The 14,870-nt window shown below is 56.0% G+C and overlaps 1 protein-coding gene across 4 annotated transcripts in view; it reads left to right on the forward strand.

Moving 5' to 3' along the window:
• Nucleotides 1-1,631: 1,631 nt before the first annotated feature.
• The window catches only part of NAV1 (neuron navigator 1), a 210,396-nt gene continuing 197,157 nt past the window's right edge, over nt 1,632-14,870 (forward strand). For all 4 annotated transcript variants that reach the window (XM_060091497.1, XM_060091496.1, XM_060091498.1 and 1 more), the window contains exon 1: nt 1,632-1,935. The gene's annotated coding sequence lies outside the window, so the exon portion shown is untranslated. The remainder of the gene's footprint in view (nt 1,936-14,870) is intronic.

The raw sequence follows: 14,870 nt of genomic DNA on the forward strand, positions 1-14,870 counted from the left end.
AGCATCTTCCTGCCATTACCAGTATGGGTGGGGCCCCGTGTGCAGCCTCACCGTGGACCAGAGGGCAGTTCAGTCTCTGAAACTGCTTTGCAAGCCTGCTGTGTAATCCTTGGTCCCTAGACCGAGGAGGTGAGGAACTCAGCCGGCCCACCCTATGAGCCCTCGAGAAAGGACAGTGCTTCTTCCGAGAGGACCAGGCTCCCCTTTGCAGGCCGAGGAGCCTGTGAAAAGCAAGAGAGATTCCAGTTAGCACATGGCTGAATGCCAAACTGGATGCAGGGTTGCATGACTCAGAGATCAAAATAATAATTAATGTTTACTGAGTAGTGCCAGCCACTCTTCTGAGTGTGCCACCTAGATTATCACACTTACTCTCCAACAATCGTAGGAGATGGCAACTGTCATTACCCCAGTTTACAGATGAAGAAACTGAAATGGTCAGAGGTTAAAGAATCCGTTCTGGTTCCCGTGGCTGATGAGGAGCAGACCCAGGATATGAACCCAGGCCACCTGCCTTCGAGCCCACACTTCCAGCCACTGTACCCACAGGGCAAGGCCTCGCCCCATGCATCCCTCTGAGACAGCGAAGAAAAGGCAACTCATTCTTTTCAAGGACAAAGACCATATAAAAATCCTTTTCCCTGGTTAGTTGGGAACTTCCTCAGTGTCACTACCAGTCCACTGTCTAGTGTCCCTTTATCACCCCCTTAGGTCCACAGCCACTGTGACCTGACTGACTGATTGGACGGGGGTGGGCAGGACTCTGCTGACCCTGCTCCCCTCGGGTTGACCCGTTGCTGGTGAAACTTTGGGAGACCTCCCAGGGAGCTGGCCCCGGAAATAATCAATCATGTTTGCTGGCTGGAGCTGGCGACGCCTCTGGTCCCAATCTGGTGGGTCCTTGGTCGCACTGCTGCTTTTCTCCCGGAGCTTGAAGCCTGCTCCAGAAGCCCAGGCACCTGTCCCGGGAGGCAGGGTCGGTGGAGGCCGCACTGCCCAGGCTGCACTGGGTTCTGGCCGAGGCCCCACTTCCAGCCACTCTCTCTGGGTCTGGTCGTTTCTTCTCCCCCTCCTTCCTCCCCCCCCTCCTGCCCCTCCCCCTCCTGCCCCTCCTCCCCCTCCCCCTCCTCCCCCTCCTCCCCCTCCCAGGCCCTAGAAGGAGAAAGGGCCGTGGCAGGGTCGCGAGGTGGGGCAAAGCCCAGCGCATTTTACTGAGCACCTACTATATGCCCGGCCCTTCTGGGGTCTCCCCTCCCCTCTGCATCCGCGTCCCAGCCCAGAAAGCGGAACAGAACAGAGAGGAAGGAAGGGGGCGCGGGCGGAAGGGGGTGGGAAGGCCCGGCCGACCCCTCTGTCCGCGCTCCTAAGCACTGCCGGCCGGCGGCAGCCCGAGGGCGCGTGGGGGTGGGGCGGCCGGGCCTGGAAGCGGCGGGTCCCGGCCGAGGAAAGGCTTGATTGTGCGGAGGCTTCCTGCCCCGCCACCCAGCTCCGCCTTTCTGCGGCCGCGGAGGCGGGACGGAAGGCGAAGGCAGGAAAGGGTTACGGGAATAGCTTTCCAATGACAAAGTCTGGAAGGGCCCGGCGCCTCCGCCCCTCTGCGGGTTCAACTGGCACAGCGCGGGGGGAGCGGGGCGCTCGGCGGCGCAGCCTCCGCCCCCGGCCCGGGGAGGCGGCCGGCGTGTGCCCGGGGCAGCGGGTCACCAGGCTCCGCCCCGCGCCCGGCAGGGGACGCACTTTGTTCGAGATGCCGCCTTCCTCAGCGTCGTGGGGCCCGGGCCGGCGGCGGCCGTAGTGCCACCCGCGACCGGAGCGCGGACGCCGAGACTCCGGGGGGGCCGATCAGCGCGGGAGCCTCAGAACTTTCTCCTCGCGACGTGGGCCTGGCCGGCGCCGTCGGGATGCGTGGACCCGGGGCCCCGGGGCGCAGGCGCGCGGGTGAGTGGCCCGCACAGGGACCGGGCGGTCGCGGGGTGGGTTCGAGTCTGATGCTCCCCGCTTTGCGGGACTGGGCTGGCGGGTCCTGCGGGGCAGGAGGGCCCGAGCCCCGGGGGGAGTTAGCTTGCGCCCGCGAGAGGCTGAGCGTCCCCGCGGGGCTGCGCGTCTGGTCCAGGAGTTGACTCACCATGGGCCACCCAAGTCCAACCTTTCTGAGCCTCGGTTTCCCTTGCCTTGCTGTTGAAAGTGACACACACACACACACACACACACACACACACACACACACACACACACACACACACACACACACACACACACACACACACACACACACACACACACACACACACACACACACACACACACACACACACACACACACACACACACACACACACACACACACCCCTACCTACCTCTACCTTCTCCGTCTACCCCAGCGGAGCGAGCTGAACAGCTGGGCAGGTGACCTTGGCACACTGTTCCAGAAAACGTTCTCTGGCCCCGGGATGCACTGAGAAGCATCTCACGGGCCCCGGAGGCTGTCCTCCTGGCACGCCTGAGAAAGCTTCCCGGAGCAGCTGGGAGGGAGGGAAAAAGAGAGGGTGGCCGCTCTGGGAGCTCACCTAAGAGTCCCCGGTGCTTGGGCCCTGGAGTCCCTTCTGTTCTCAGAGCCGACAGAAACTGGTCGGAAGATAAAGAACTGGCGGAGTCTGCAGGGGGCAGAGAGGGGAGGCGTGAGTGGGGGCGGTGGGGATGGTGTGCAGCGGTGACGTCCACCCTGCAGAGAGGGTTCCTTGTCCCCGAGCCCAACATGGGAACATCAGCTGGTGAGTCAATGGCACTTTGTTAAGACAGCCCGGGGCGCAGCTGGCGCCGGCTTCTGGGACGCGCCGGATGCCCCTCGATAATGTGCTGTTTATCTGGCTTCCCGTTTCAGCGGTTGGCACACCATTGGCTCGTTCAAATTCAAGCTGAGAAGCCTGCGGCCTTGTTCGCGCTGCAGAAGTAGAGGGTCTGCCTGGGTTTGCATCCTGCCTGCGTCTTGTTCCCCTACGCGGTGTCCCCTGCGACTCTTTTCTAACGGGGCTGCAGGACTTCACACAAAGAACCCTCCCCCGAGTAGGCGGAGCTGCCACTAGGTCGACCTGGGCTCCCTTCAGGCCAAAGACACAGATGACTCCAGCCTGCTTATGAATTTTTTGTATCCTGCTTTGAATTTGGGTTTGTGTGTCTTTGGGATTAAACTGGGAAAATGAGACAGGGAGTCGCAGTGATTGTGAGTTTCCTCGCCCGAGATGAGCTTTACAGTGGTCCGTGCTTCCACCAGTGGTTTCTAGGGGAAAGTTGCTGATCAGTTTGTAGGTCTGTATCAGCCTGTGTTGCTCACTTCCTGGATGACCCGCGAGCAGGTCGTTCCTGACTTGTGTACCATGGAGCACGAAAGAATGGCCAGGGCTTTTCTGATCTGTGTTCCAGCCTCTAGGGTCTGTTTCCCGGGCTCCCCAGGTTTAGAGAGAACAGCCCCTACTCTGAAGTCCCCTGGGGCAGGTTTCCATTCTGCTTTGTGTTTTTATCTCCCTGTGGAGGCCTTCCTGCCCGCTGTCCTGTCTGACCACGCCCAACACTCAGCAGGCATCTTTCAAATGTTTGCCAAATTAATACAATTGGGGAAAAAAATTTTAGGTACCACCCAGAGGTCTCCCATCCAACTCCGGTGCCCATTTATTCTTATTTATGTCTTTCTTTGGGAGTCGTTTGATTTGCCTCCACCACCATCCCCCCAGCCCCCTTTTCCCCTGAAAACCTGGTCCATGATGAGGTTGATTTGTTCACAGCTGGGCAAGCTTTAAGCATGCAGGCCTTTTCTGGAATCTCCTTGGGAAGTCCTGGCCTGAGCAAACTGAGAACAGGAATGCTGTTTTTCCTTCCCTCCCCAAACCTGGCCCCCTCCTGAGTCCTTGGGAGCCTCTGGTATTAGCCCAGCTTTGGCCCAGCGGGAAAGAATGGCCTAGAGAAGAAACAGCTCTTGTCCGTCTTTTCAAACTTGTCTCTCTTTTCATCTTTCCATTTTCCATCAATGTCACTTCCCTTTTCTTTTAAAGTTCTTTTGAATTCTTAAAGGGTTTGGCCTTCAGAAGCACTAGTCTAAAGAGGTCTTCCCCTCCCAGCCCCTGCCCTGCTCTCCCCTTTACAGCGGGGAATCAAGGCCTACAGGAGGGAGTGGAAGGGCTCAAAGCTGCACAGCTGGGGCTGCGGAAGCCAGCCTAGAACAGCAGGGCTTCTGGCTCCCCATCTAGGGCTCCTTCCCTTTCAGCCAATCACTTCCGTGCATCAGAATGTTTCTCTTCCTAGTACTGCCATCCGTAGATCTCAGAAGATGTTCCATAGCTGTTGGCAAGAGAGAGGGACAGAAACAAGGGGGAAGGAGAGCATCTCTGTCATGGAACCAACCACCAGCGCGTAGCGTCTAGAACTGAGAAGTGTGTCTCTCCTTGGCAAACACTCCATCTTTCTGGCCCCGAGTCACAAAACGATCATTAAAAACACTTCCAGTTCCTTCTTCAACTTAAAAAAGAAAAAAACCCACCAACTTTTCAAGTGGAAAACACCCCCCCTATGTAAACAATTTCCTGGGCCTCGTCTGTTCCCTCCCCCTCCTAGGAAGGCTGACTCAGGCCTGATTTCCTCCAAGGGGCCTGGGATTTTGCTTCCCAGCTTCCTGTGGCTCTTGAGATGTGAAGGGAGGCAAGATGGCCGAGCCCCAGGTCACTCTGGCCTGCCTGCGGCTGGGGTTCCGTTTCTCTTGCACAGACCATCATCCCCATCAGATCTGTTTGCTCTACTTGATTCTAGTAAGAGACGCACTAAAACACATGAAAAACTAAAGGTGCTCACTGATGCATGCTCCTCCACCAAGGACCATTAATAACGAGATGTCCCCACTTCAAGGGGCCCTGAGACTCTTCTGATGCCCAGTCCTCCGATACTCTGAAAGCTTTCCTAAGTGGGGTTGTTTTCTCAGTTTCTTTTTTGGATTGTTCACTGCGGTGTGTAGAAACACAATTGATTTTTGTGTGTTGATCTTGTCGCCTGGAACATTTGTTTATTAGCTCTTTTGGCTTTTGTATGGGTGGATTCTTTGGGGTTTTCCATATGCAGGGTCATGTCAACTGTGAATAGAGATAGTTTTACTTCTTCTTTTCCAGTGCGGATGGCTTTTACTGCTTTTTCTTCCCTGACTGCTCTGGCTGGAACCTCCCATCCAGCGTTGAGTGGCTGGTGAGAGCAGGCAGCCCTGTCTTGTTCCTGATCTTAGAGGGAAAGCTTTCAGTCTTCAGCGCTGAGTAGAACGTTTGCTGTGGGTTTTTCATAAAACCTCTTTATCGTGTTGAAGAAATCCCTTCTAATCCAGCTTTTCTAAGTGTATTTTATCATGCAAGTGTGTTGGATTTTGTCAAATGCTTTTTTTCTGTGTCAGTTGAGTTCATCATGTGTTTTGATAATTACATTGATTTTCTTATGTTGAAGTACCCTTGAATTCCTGAGAAAAATCCCTCTGAAAGCTTTTTTTAAAAAAATATGCAAAATTTCATTTTTTTATTTTAAAAACTGAAGAAAATTTGACAAAGTACTAACATTCTGTAGTTGGGTGGGTGGGTGCATGTTTATTATAGTTTTCTTTATAGTTATTGTACTTTAAACATTTAAAGATTTTTATTGTGGTTAAATATATATAGCACAAAATTGACCATTTTAATCACTTTTAAGTGTACGGTTCGGTGGCATTAAGTACATTGTTGTATAACTGTTGTCACCTTCCGTCTCTAGAACTTTCTCATCTTCCCAGACTACAACTCTGTCCCCGTAAACAGTAACTCTTCGTCTTCTACCCACCCCCCACCCCCTGGCAACCACCAACCTACTTTCTATGTCTGTGAATTTGTGAAAACTTCGTAATAACTAGAAAAGTCAGGACTTTGAGGCATTGAAGGGTTAAAGGACCTCACCCCATGTCCAAAGGGAACATCTTAGAGGGATTTTGATTCAGATCTTTTTGACTTACAAACACTCGCTCAACCACTGCCCCTGTGTCAGAGACGTTTGACGAGCCCGGGTGTAGACATGAGCTGACCCAAGTGTAGACGTGAGCTGATCCAGGTGTAGTCATGAACTGACCCAGGTGTAGACATGAGCTGACCCAGATGTAGACATGAAGTGACCCAGGTGTAGACATGAGTTCACTAGGTGTAGACATGAGCTGACCCAGGTGTAGACATGAGCTGACCCAGGTGTAGACATGAGCTGACCCAGGTGTGGACGTGAACTGACTCCGGGTCTTCATGGGGCTCGGAGGGCACCAAGGCCACCCCAGTGTGAGCTGCATTTTCCAGCTCAGTGGCTCCATCTTGACGGCCTGTCGGACTCACTGGGGAGCTTTGACCAGGACGGACGGGTCCCTGGGCCCAGCCCCAGATGTCAGCTTCCCTTGGTTTGGACACAGCTGCCCTCGTGACTCTGATGCACAGTGAGGGTTACGACCGCTTGGCGGCTGAGCTGATTTCGTCCCTGGAACCCTTGGCTGGTCACCGCTTTCAGTGACGCAACTCCCTCCCCATCTGGACAGTAAAACTGACCCACTTTACATCCCTCCCCGACTTTAAAATCCATTTGTAAATAGAATAAATGCCGGGCTTCCCTGGTGGCGCAGTGGTTGAGAGTCTGCCTGCCGATGCAGGGGACACGGGTTCGTGCCTCAGTTGGGGAGGATCCCACATGCCGCGCGGAGCGGCTGGGCCCGTGAGCCATGGCCGCTGAGCCTGCGCGTCCGGAGCCTGTGCTCCGCAACGGGAGAGGCCACAACTGTGAGAGGCCCGCGTACTACAAAAAAAAAAAAAAAAAAAAGAATAAATGCCAACTTCTGTAGAACTAAACTTTCAAAGTTGGAAAGAACCATGTCACGAAGCCCCGTGTTTGCTTTCCAGGTACCACAGGCGCCTCTAAACCATCCCCTCCAGGGTCCTCCGGCTGGGGACCCCCCACGACTGTGTGCTGAAACCATCTGGTTCTGTATTTGAATGCTCTGTCCTTCAGGGTTCCTCCTGGGTTTATCTTTCGTGGGTGTGACTGCCTCTGGTGAAGATACCAAAGGTGAATGGGCTTCACCAAATGCACCCCCAAATAAAGTGGGGGGCTAGCAGTAAACCTCGCAGAGCAAGTGCTATTGCCCTGCATGGTGACAGCCTTTCAGGGTCTGGAAGCAGGTGCCACGCGCTGCCCGGGCTCCTCCTCTGCCCTGTTTCCTTCAGATCATCCTCACTGGGTATGATCTCAGGTGTCTTCTGGGAAGACAGATGATGTCATAGTAAGAATTTGGACCATGAAGTGAGGCAGACTGGGAATCAAGGTTCAGGTCTTGACTTTGCACGCAAAGTCCTCAGCACGTGATGAATATTCCACAGATATTAGCGATTGGAATCATATTCTCCCCACTGGCCTCAGTGCTGTCTGTGGGACCTGGGCCGCCAGAGCACCTGGTGGAGACTCCAATTCTTCCCCAGGGAGAGTTGAATGAAAATGCTTCACTCCTCAGACACTGTTCCCCGGTCGCCTGATCTCCACCCTTCCACCACAGTGATTCCTGTGATCTGGCCAGGTTGGGAAATCCACTCGGAGAGTGACTGGGTCACGTGAGCCCATGGAGCCTGCCCTGGTCCAGGGACGGTCAGGGTGAGATTCCCCTCACCCTCCTTGTTGCACGAATCACCCTTAGGAGAAGCCAGGGTCCATCTCCCTCCCAACAGAGGACGGCTCTCCAGTCCCGAGCTCCCTGCACGTCGGCAGATCGCCCGTCATCAGCCGGGAAGGCAGCTCTCTTTCTGACGTGTGGATCGCCCCCCCCAGAGCCTGTGAGCTGGCTGTCCAGCTGGGGACACGGGATAAGGCATAAAGCAGGGAGAGGCTGGTGGCGTCTTTTGCCCTTTCCTGTGTGTGTTGCCTCGTGTTCTTTTGCTGTTCCCTAGCTTTCTGCAGACTTGGAGCGGAGTGTAGAATAGGTCCCCGGTAGGTGACTGTAAAGCCAGTCACCGGCGCCTCTTCGCCAAGCTCATTGGTGCAGATGACTGAGCTGACTGGGCAGGAGGCTGGGCTCCAGGTGCTGCTAAGATGCCAACTGTCTGTCTGTTCTCCTTTAACAAAGGAGACAGCTGACGCCCCGGCCGGGACCCACCGGCGGCTGCCCGCCTGGCCCTCGTCTGGGGCGGTTCTGGGAGTCCCTGGGTCCTCCCCAGCACCCCCATGCCACGCACGCACTCGGGGGGGGGAGGATGGTGGCAGCTGCGGAGTCAGGGCCCGCCCCTGCTTCCCTGGGGACAGGAAAGGCGCCACGACAGTTAGGGTGCTTCCGACCCAGAAAGTTTTTTCCCTGTAATGTTTTATTTTGAAAAGATGTCAAATCAGTAGAGAAGGTGAGAGATAGGACAGCGACTGGATTCTCTGACTGGTAACGCTTTGCTCCGATGCTGTGTCTCTCTCTCTCCATTTATCCACATCAGTGTATATATAATAACACTTTCCCGAGCCATTTGAACATAACTTGCTGAGATGGTGGTATTTAACCCTTAACTATTGCCCATGCATTTCCTGAGAGTGAGGACTTATAGCCCCACAATCACACCCAATGATAGTGAATTTAATAGCATTATTATATTTAACAAATGGGCCACATTCAGATTTCCCAGTTGTTCCCCAAATGCCCTCTAGAGAGCTGTGCATTTCCGCTCCGCCTGATGTGCTGGGGCCTGAGCTGCAGTTTTATCTCGCGAAAGAGGGAACTGGTGTCATGACTCCTTAAATTGGGACAGGGATGCCCTGAGTACAAAGCAGTTTGATTTTTATGATTTCAGTTTGTCTTTACAACCTCTTAGCGAGACGGGCACTAATCTTCTCCCCATTTCACTGGTGAAGAAACTGAGGTTCGGAGAGTTATCCAAGCGGCCCCGCCAATGTGAGCCATCATTACCGTTCCAGGCTGCATGTCGTGTGATCTTATTTACAAAAAGCCTTGTAAGTGTCACTCACGTTCCTTGTCCTCCCCATCTTGTCTTGTGAGGCATTAGGACCTGCTTATGCTGTCCCCATTTTACAGACGAGGAAAGTGAGATTGGGAGCCTCCGAGGCTGGTATAAACCACACTCCCGTAGTCCAGACACCATAAGTGACCTGCATTCCCTCTGAAGCAAGCTCAGTGTGGCTGCTTGTCGCCGGACAAAGGAGAATCAAGCGTATGTGACCAAGGGGAGGGGGCAGGGGAGCGGGCAGGAGATTCTCCAGTACTCTCGTCTCATCCAGCTGGGGGTTCAAGAGAGTCGTCAAAGTGTCCTAAAACAAGAAAACAAAACTCAAGATTATAGGTGGGAAATAACCAATAAAAGGAATGAAAATAAAATATTGGGAGGAAGAGAAGGAGAAAGAGAAAGATTCTTATTTTCTACTATTTTGTCGGATAAGGGTAGATATTGTCTAAAGGTGGCAAGGCAGGGAATCGAGTTATTAGTGTATCATCCCCGGTTGTGTGGGTAACCACCCAGAGAACTAGTAGCAGAGGCTCTCTGGGTGCCACTTTTATCACTCCTGCAAATTTTACCCAGTTGGTCCAAGGAACACCGTCAAAGTGTTATATTTTGAGTTCTGTTTCTCATTTTCTCCTCAGAGTTGAAAATAACCATTTTGCATGAATTTAGCCTGTGTTCATCTGGCAATACATTGAGACTCTTTGGCTTGTTAGCTGGTCTGGAGCTGACACACCGGCCCCTCCCGAGGTCCACATCTCCTGTGAATCCAGACCTCTCCGCCGTTACCGATCTCCCTACCAGATGTCATCACAGGGGCACGTCTCTGGAGGCCACGTCACCCCTGAGTCATCCCACCGCTTCCTTTTGCTGGCCTTGGCCACTAGGGGGGCCCAGAACGTGGCCACAGGGTTGGAGTAGTTGTGGGAAGAGGGTGGGAAGGCCCTGCTGAGCTGGCCAGAGGGCCCGGGACACCCTGGCACCACGTCCAGCGCAGACAAAGCCCCGTGTCTGGGATCCGGGTGGGGGCTGGCGGGCCGATGTGTCTGGGAGAGGCCGCCCAGGGCAGAGGAAAGCCCGCTGGGCCACGCTAGGCTGGCCTTCGAGCTGGAGGTGGCCTGGCTGGGTCCCGGCACGGAGTCAGGCTCAGGAAATCCTTGCTCACTGATGCCTCGAGGGGAAGGGGTGGGTTGTTCGTGGGTGTCCGTCCCTCTCTCCTGCCAAGGGGAGCCCCGGTCCTGACTCTCCCTGGCGGGTGAGAGGCCACCTCCTGGTCCTCAGCTGCTCCTGGGGCCTCTGCGGTGGGAGGTGGGGATCAGTCTGACCCGGGCTCCTGTGACACCCCCTCCGGGCTTCCGGCCCCTCATCTGTAAGATGGGGACAGTCATTGCTACGCCATGGAACGGCGAGAGTCGTCCTAGGGTCAGGGTCAGGGTTAGTGTGTCAGGAGCTGCCTGGCTGGAGCAGATGCTGGTCACTATTGTCGGATGCCCCACGCTGCCCCTGTGGCCCCTGCATGTGGGCCTCGGAGGGTAAACGCTGGCTGGGCCACTGACAGGGCAAAGCAAGGAGGCCGCGAGCACTCAGTGCCCCAGCCCTGCAGACCACACTTCTGGGTGGATTGATCCCCAAAGGGGTGTTTGTATGCCAGATGGGGAGATGCTTCCCTGCCAGGGCCAGATGGGGAGGGGGGAGAGGTGCGGCTCTTAAGATGTGTGATCCCTCTGGGCCCCAGTGGGCTCCAGTCTGCAGGCCTCTCGGCGGGGGCTGGGAGAGTGGAGGGACCTGGGGCTCTTCTGGCGGAGCCTGCCCACCCGCTGGCCCAGGCTGTGTTTCCAGGGCATCACACACAGCCGCGGCTTCGGGAGGAGAGGTCGCAGGTGTGGACGAGGCAGAGGATATGGGAAGGTGGGAGATTTGAAAGGATGAGCTCAGGCCCCAGGAGTCCAAATCCAGGCTGGGGTGGTCGCCATGGCAGCAGGACACCAGGGAGGGCTCAGCCTGGATGCCTCAGGCTGAAGGAGGGCCTGATGTATGAGCGGGGGGAGAGCGGTGCTCAGCAGCCCGTGGACGGGGGCCTTCTACTCTGTTCACGTCCACCCGCCTCTGTGTAGTGAAGGTGGCTGGCGCCTCAGGCTGGCCGCGGGCTGATCAGAGCCCGAGCGAGACTCCAGCCTGGAAAGCAGTGGAAGAAAACTCTTCCCCTCACAGTCCATGGCACCCCCCACACTCTGGGCCCTGGGCTGGCCTTTCCCTCCAACTCAGAGGGAAGGAACCCTTTTCTCCTTTTTCCCCCCTATTCTGTTGTATTTTAATTGGGGTATGATTTACAAACAGTGAAATACACAAACCATAGGTGTCCCGTCTCATGTGTTTTTAACAAATGAACGTACCTTGGTAACCACACCCCAGTCCAGATACAGAACATTTCCATCAGCCCAGTTTCCTCCTGTCCCTCCCGGTCAGGACACCTCTCCCACCATTGTTTCCCTGTTCTGATTTTTATCGCCAGATTCATGGTGCCCGATCTTGAACTTCACGTACGTGGATCATGTAGTGGGTTCTGTTGTGTGTGTGACTTCCTTCGCTCAACATACTGCTTCTGAGACTCACCCCTGTTGAATGATGTACTTTGTTCCTTTTAATTCCTGCCGTGGGGACGAACCGGTTTGTTTCTGGGGGAAGCTTCCAATGCTTTTCCTGTTCTAGGAGTCACATCTACCCGCATCACCAGGATCTCTGCTGGGGTTTTGAGAGTGAAGATGAGCTGGAGGTCTTTGAGGTTGGCAGTGTCGTCTTCTTTGTGCCGAGACCACACCCCGTTTCGTGGCTCCCTGTACGTGGCCCTGGTGCCTTTTCTTTCCTTCATGGGCTGGGAGCTACCTTCCCTCCTGGAAGGTTCAGATCATGGGACAGCTGGAACATCCGGCCCTGCTGGTGGCACAAAGCCGGTGGGGAGAGACACCGGAGGTCCGAGAGGGCGTCTGACCCGGAGCTCCAGCTCAGCTCTGGTCTCTGGAGGGACCCCAGCACGTGCTCCGAGCCTGGCGCACGGTGGGCTCCCAGGAGAGGTTCTGAGTGGACGGATGGGTAGGGAGGGAGAGCCAGCCGGCAGATGTGCTGTCACAGTCGCAGAGGGCAGCCCTGCAGGGAGGCGGTGAGAGCTGGTGGGGAGCAGCAGGCCGCAGGGAGTGAGCTGCACATGGGAAGGACCAGGATGGAGAGGCAGCGAGCCTGCTGCCCTGAGCCTGGACCCGGGCGCTGCACTTGACTTGCCCCAGCCTCAGAGTCCTCGTCTGCCAAAGAGGACCAGCCCCTTGTGTCAGCTTGCTGGACCTGTCATCGCAAAGTGCCACAAACGGGGTGGCCTAAAACTACAGAGATTTATTGACTCGGTTCCTGGAGCTGCGAGTCTGGACTCCAGGTGTCGGCCGGGCTGTGCTCCCCCGCAGACCTGCGCTGGGGGGTCCTTCCTTGCGTCTCCCGGCCTCCCGAGTTGCCAGCCGTCCTTGGTGTCCCTCAGCCGGTAGATGCATCACTTCGGTCTTTGCCTCTGTCACCACGTGGCCACCTCCTCCCTGTGGGCCCTCACGTCCATCTGTGTCCAGATTTCCCTCTACTTATGAGGGCAACTCTACTTGTGTGACCTTGTCTTAATTAATTACATCTGCAGAGACCCTAGTTCCAAATAAGATCACGTTTGGAGACACTGCGGGTTAGTATTTCAACAATCTTTTCTTTCTTTTTTTTTTTGAATTTTATTTTATTTATTTTTTTATACAGCAGGTCCTTATTAGTTATCTGTTTTATACATATTAGTGTCTACATGTCAATCCCAACCTCCCAGTTCATCCCACCAGCACCCACCTTCAACCATCTTTTCCTGATGACGCAATGCAGCCCCTCACATACCACCTGCCTCCTGACATGGCATGAGGCAAGGCATACCAATTCCTCTGTAGCTGTGTCGTGTAAGGCCAGGGCGGGGGGTGATTTTGGCTGGAGGACCTGCTTTAACGTCGCTTGCCCTTGTTCGAATTCCCTCCCCTCTCTGAGTCTCCATTTCCTCATCAGGTTTGGTCTCTAGCTTCTCCTCCAGATCTAAATCCTGTAAGTCTTTGCCTCTGCGGCTCTGAGTTTTCAAGTCTGGGAACCTGGGAGAGCAGTGGGGTCCCTGAGAGGTATGGGGAGGTTGGGCCAGGGACCCGTCCGAACATCAGAAGATGCTCCCTCTTGGGCCTGCCCTTTCCCTCCTATGGTGGTTGGACCCTGGCAAGTCCTGAGCATCTTCTGTGTGTAGCCCTGGGCCATTGACCCTCACCTAGTGAGGCCTGGAAGGAGGCAGGCCTGCTATAAATAACACTCTCCGATGCAGAGGCCCTCTTCCTGGGCAGGAAACACAGCAGCCTGAGGACAGGAAAAAGGTGTTTCCGAAAGAGAGGCCAGAAAAGGGAGAGGCTAGAGGGAGTTCAGGGGACAGATGGGCCCCCCGGCCCCGGAGGAAAGGCTCTGCAGAGGCAGCTGGGCGATGGGTCAGTGGGTGGCTCAGGGCTGCTCGGGGGACTGGCTTCTGGCTCTGCCTGGGGTCTGTGTTCATGAGAACAGCCCGTGGAAAAGGCCCAGGAGGGGTTTGGGCTGGGAGGCGGGATTTCCGGTGGAGCGAGGATTGAAGGTGCCGTGTTCACTGACTCAGCATCTCTCATGCATCCACCGAACACTCGCCGGGACCGTGCTGGGCGCCAGGACAGGTGATCTAGGCTCAGTTACAAAAGGCGTCCAGAAAGCAAACCAGCGATACAGCCTGGTTTTCACAAGCGCCGCAGAGGCAGCTCAGGGCCGGTGGGGGTGGGGGCGGCGAGACAGAGGAAGGAATCGTAGGCCCTGGCGGGGGTGGTTACCTCCTGGGCAGTGAGTGCCCTTGGCTCCCAGGACTGAGTCAGGCAGAGAGTGGTTGTGAAGGGGGTGGGGGGCGTTCCAGGCAGACTCTTCACCTCTGTTCTTCGGGCCCAGACCTTGTCCAGGAAGGGCCTCCGGGGTGCTGGTCGTCTCAGAGCAGCCCTCGTCCCCTCCACAGAGACTCTGGGCCCTTGGGGAGCATCGCCCCACACCTGGCCGGCCGAGAGCACTGTCTCCCGTGTCCTGTGCTGAAGACATGTGAGGGTCTCCAGTGCCGTCTCCCTAAAGAGCCTTAGAAAGTCATCACTCCCCCTGGAAAAACAGAGGCTTGACTCTGCTGAGGTCTCTGCAGTGGCAAACGTCACCGGCCAAAGCTCGGACGCTGGCTCGTCCCTGGGGCAGGGGACGATGGCGAGTCAGCCCGAGCCTGGGAGGAGCCCCGACTCCTGGCCCTGCCCGAGCACAGGCGCCCTTAACTGAGGGAGGGGACTGTAGGCTGTCGTTTCTGTCCAGAAGCTCAGGGGGTGTCAGGCTGAGACACCTTTGCGTCCCCAGGCCACCAGCAGTGCTGTTGAAATGCCACGTGCCAGCCGTGGTCATTCAGCCACGGTGGCTGGTGATCTGGCGCCTTCTGAGGGATCTGGGCAAAGCTCAGCCTCCGCGCCCCCCTTCCTGGGAGGCAGCGCTCGGTGGTTTGGGAAGAGACCCAAGGCTGGGCTGCACGCTTGCCTGCGTCCCTCAGCCCAGTCCGCTACAGTCTCGGGGCCCCGTCAGGCCTTCATCAGGACATTAACTCGCCTTGGGGCAGTCACCTGCCAAGCCGCACCTGCCCCAGGGGTCCCCGGGGTCAGCCGGAGGGAGAACCAGGTCAGGATCTCACCCATAGCCTCCTCTGCTGGGGTCAAATGTTAGAGATACCTCTTGATCTTCCCACTTCTCAGGTGGGTAAAGTGAGGACTACCTGGC

Source organism: Mesoplodon densirostris, chromosome 2, assembly GCF_025265405.1.
Source record: "Mesoplodon densirostris isolate mMesDen1 chromosome 2, mMesDen1 primary haplotype, whole genome shotgun sequence".
In the NCBI taxonomy this organism is placed as follows: Eukaryota; Metazoa; Chordata; class Mammalia; order Artiodactyla; family Ziphiidae; genus Mesoplodon; species Mesoplodon densirostris.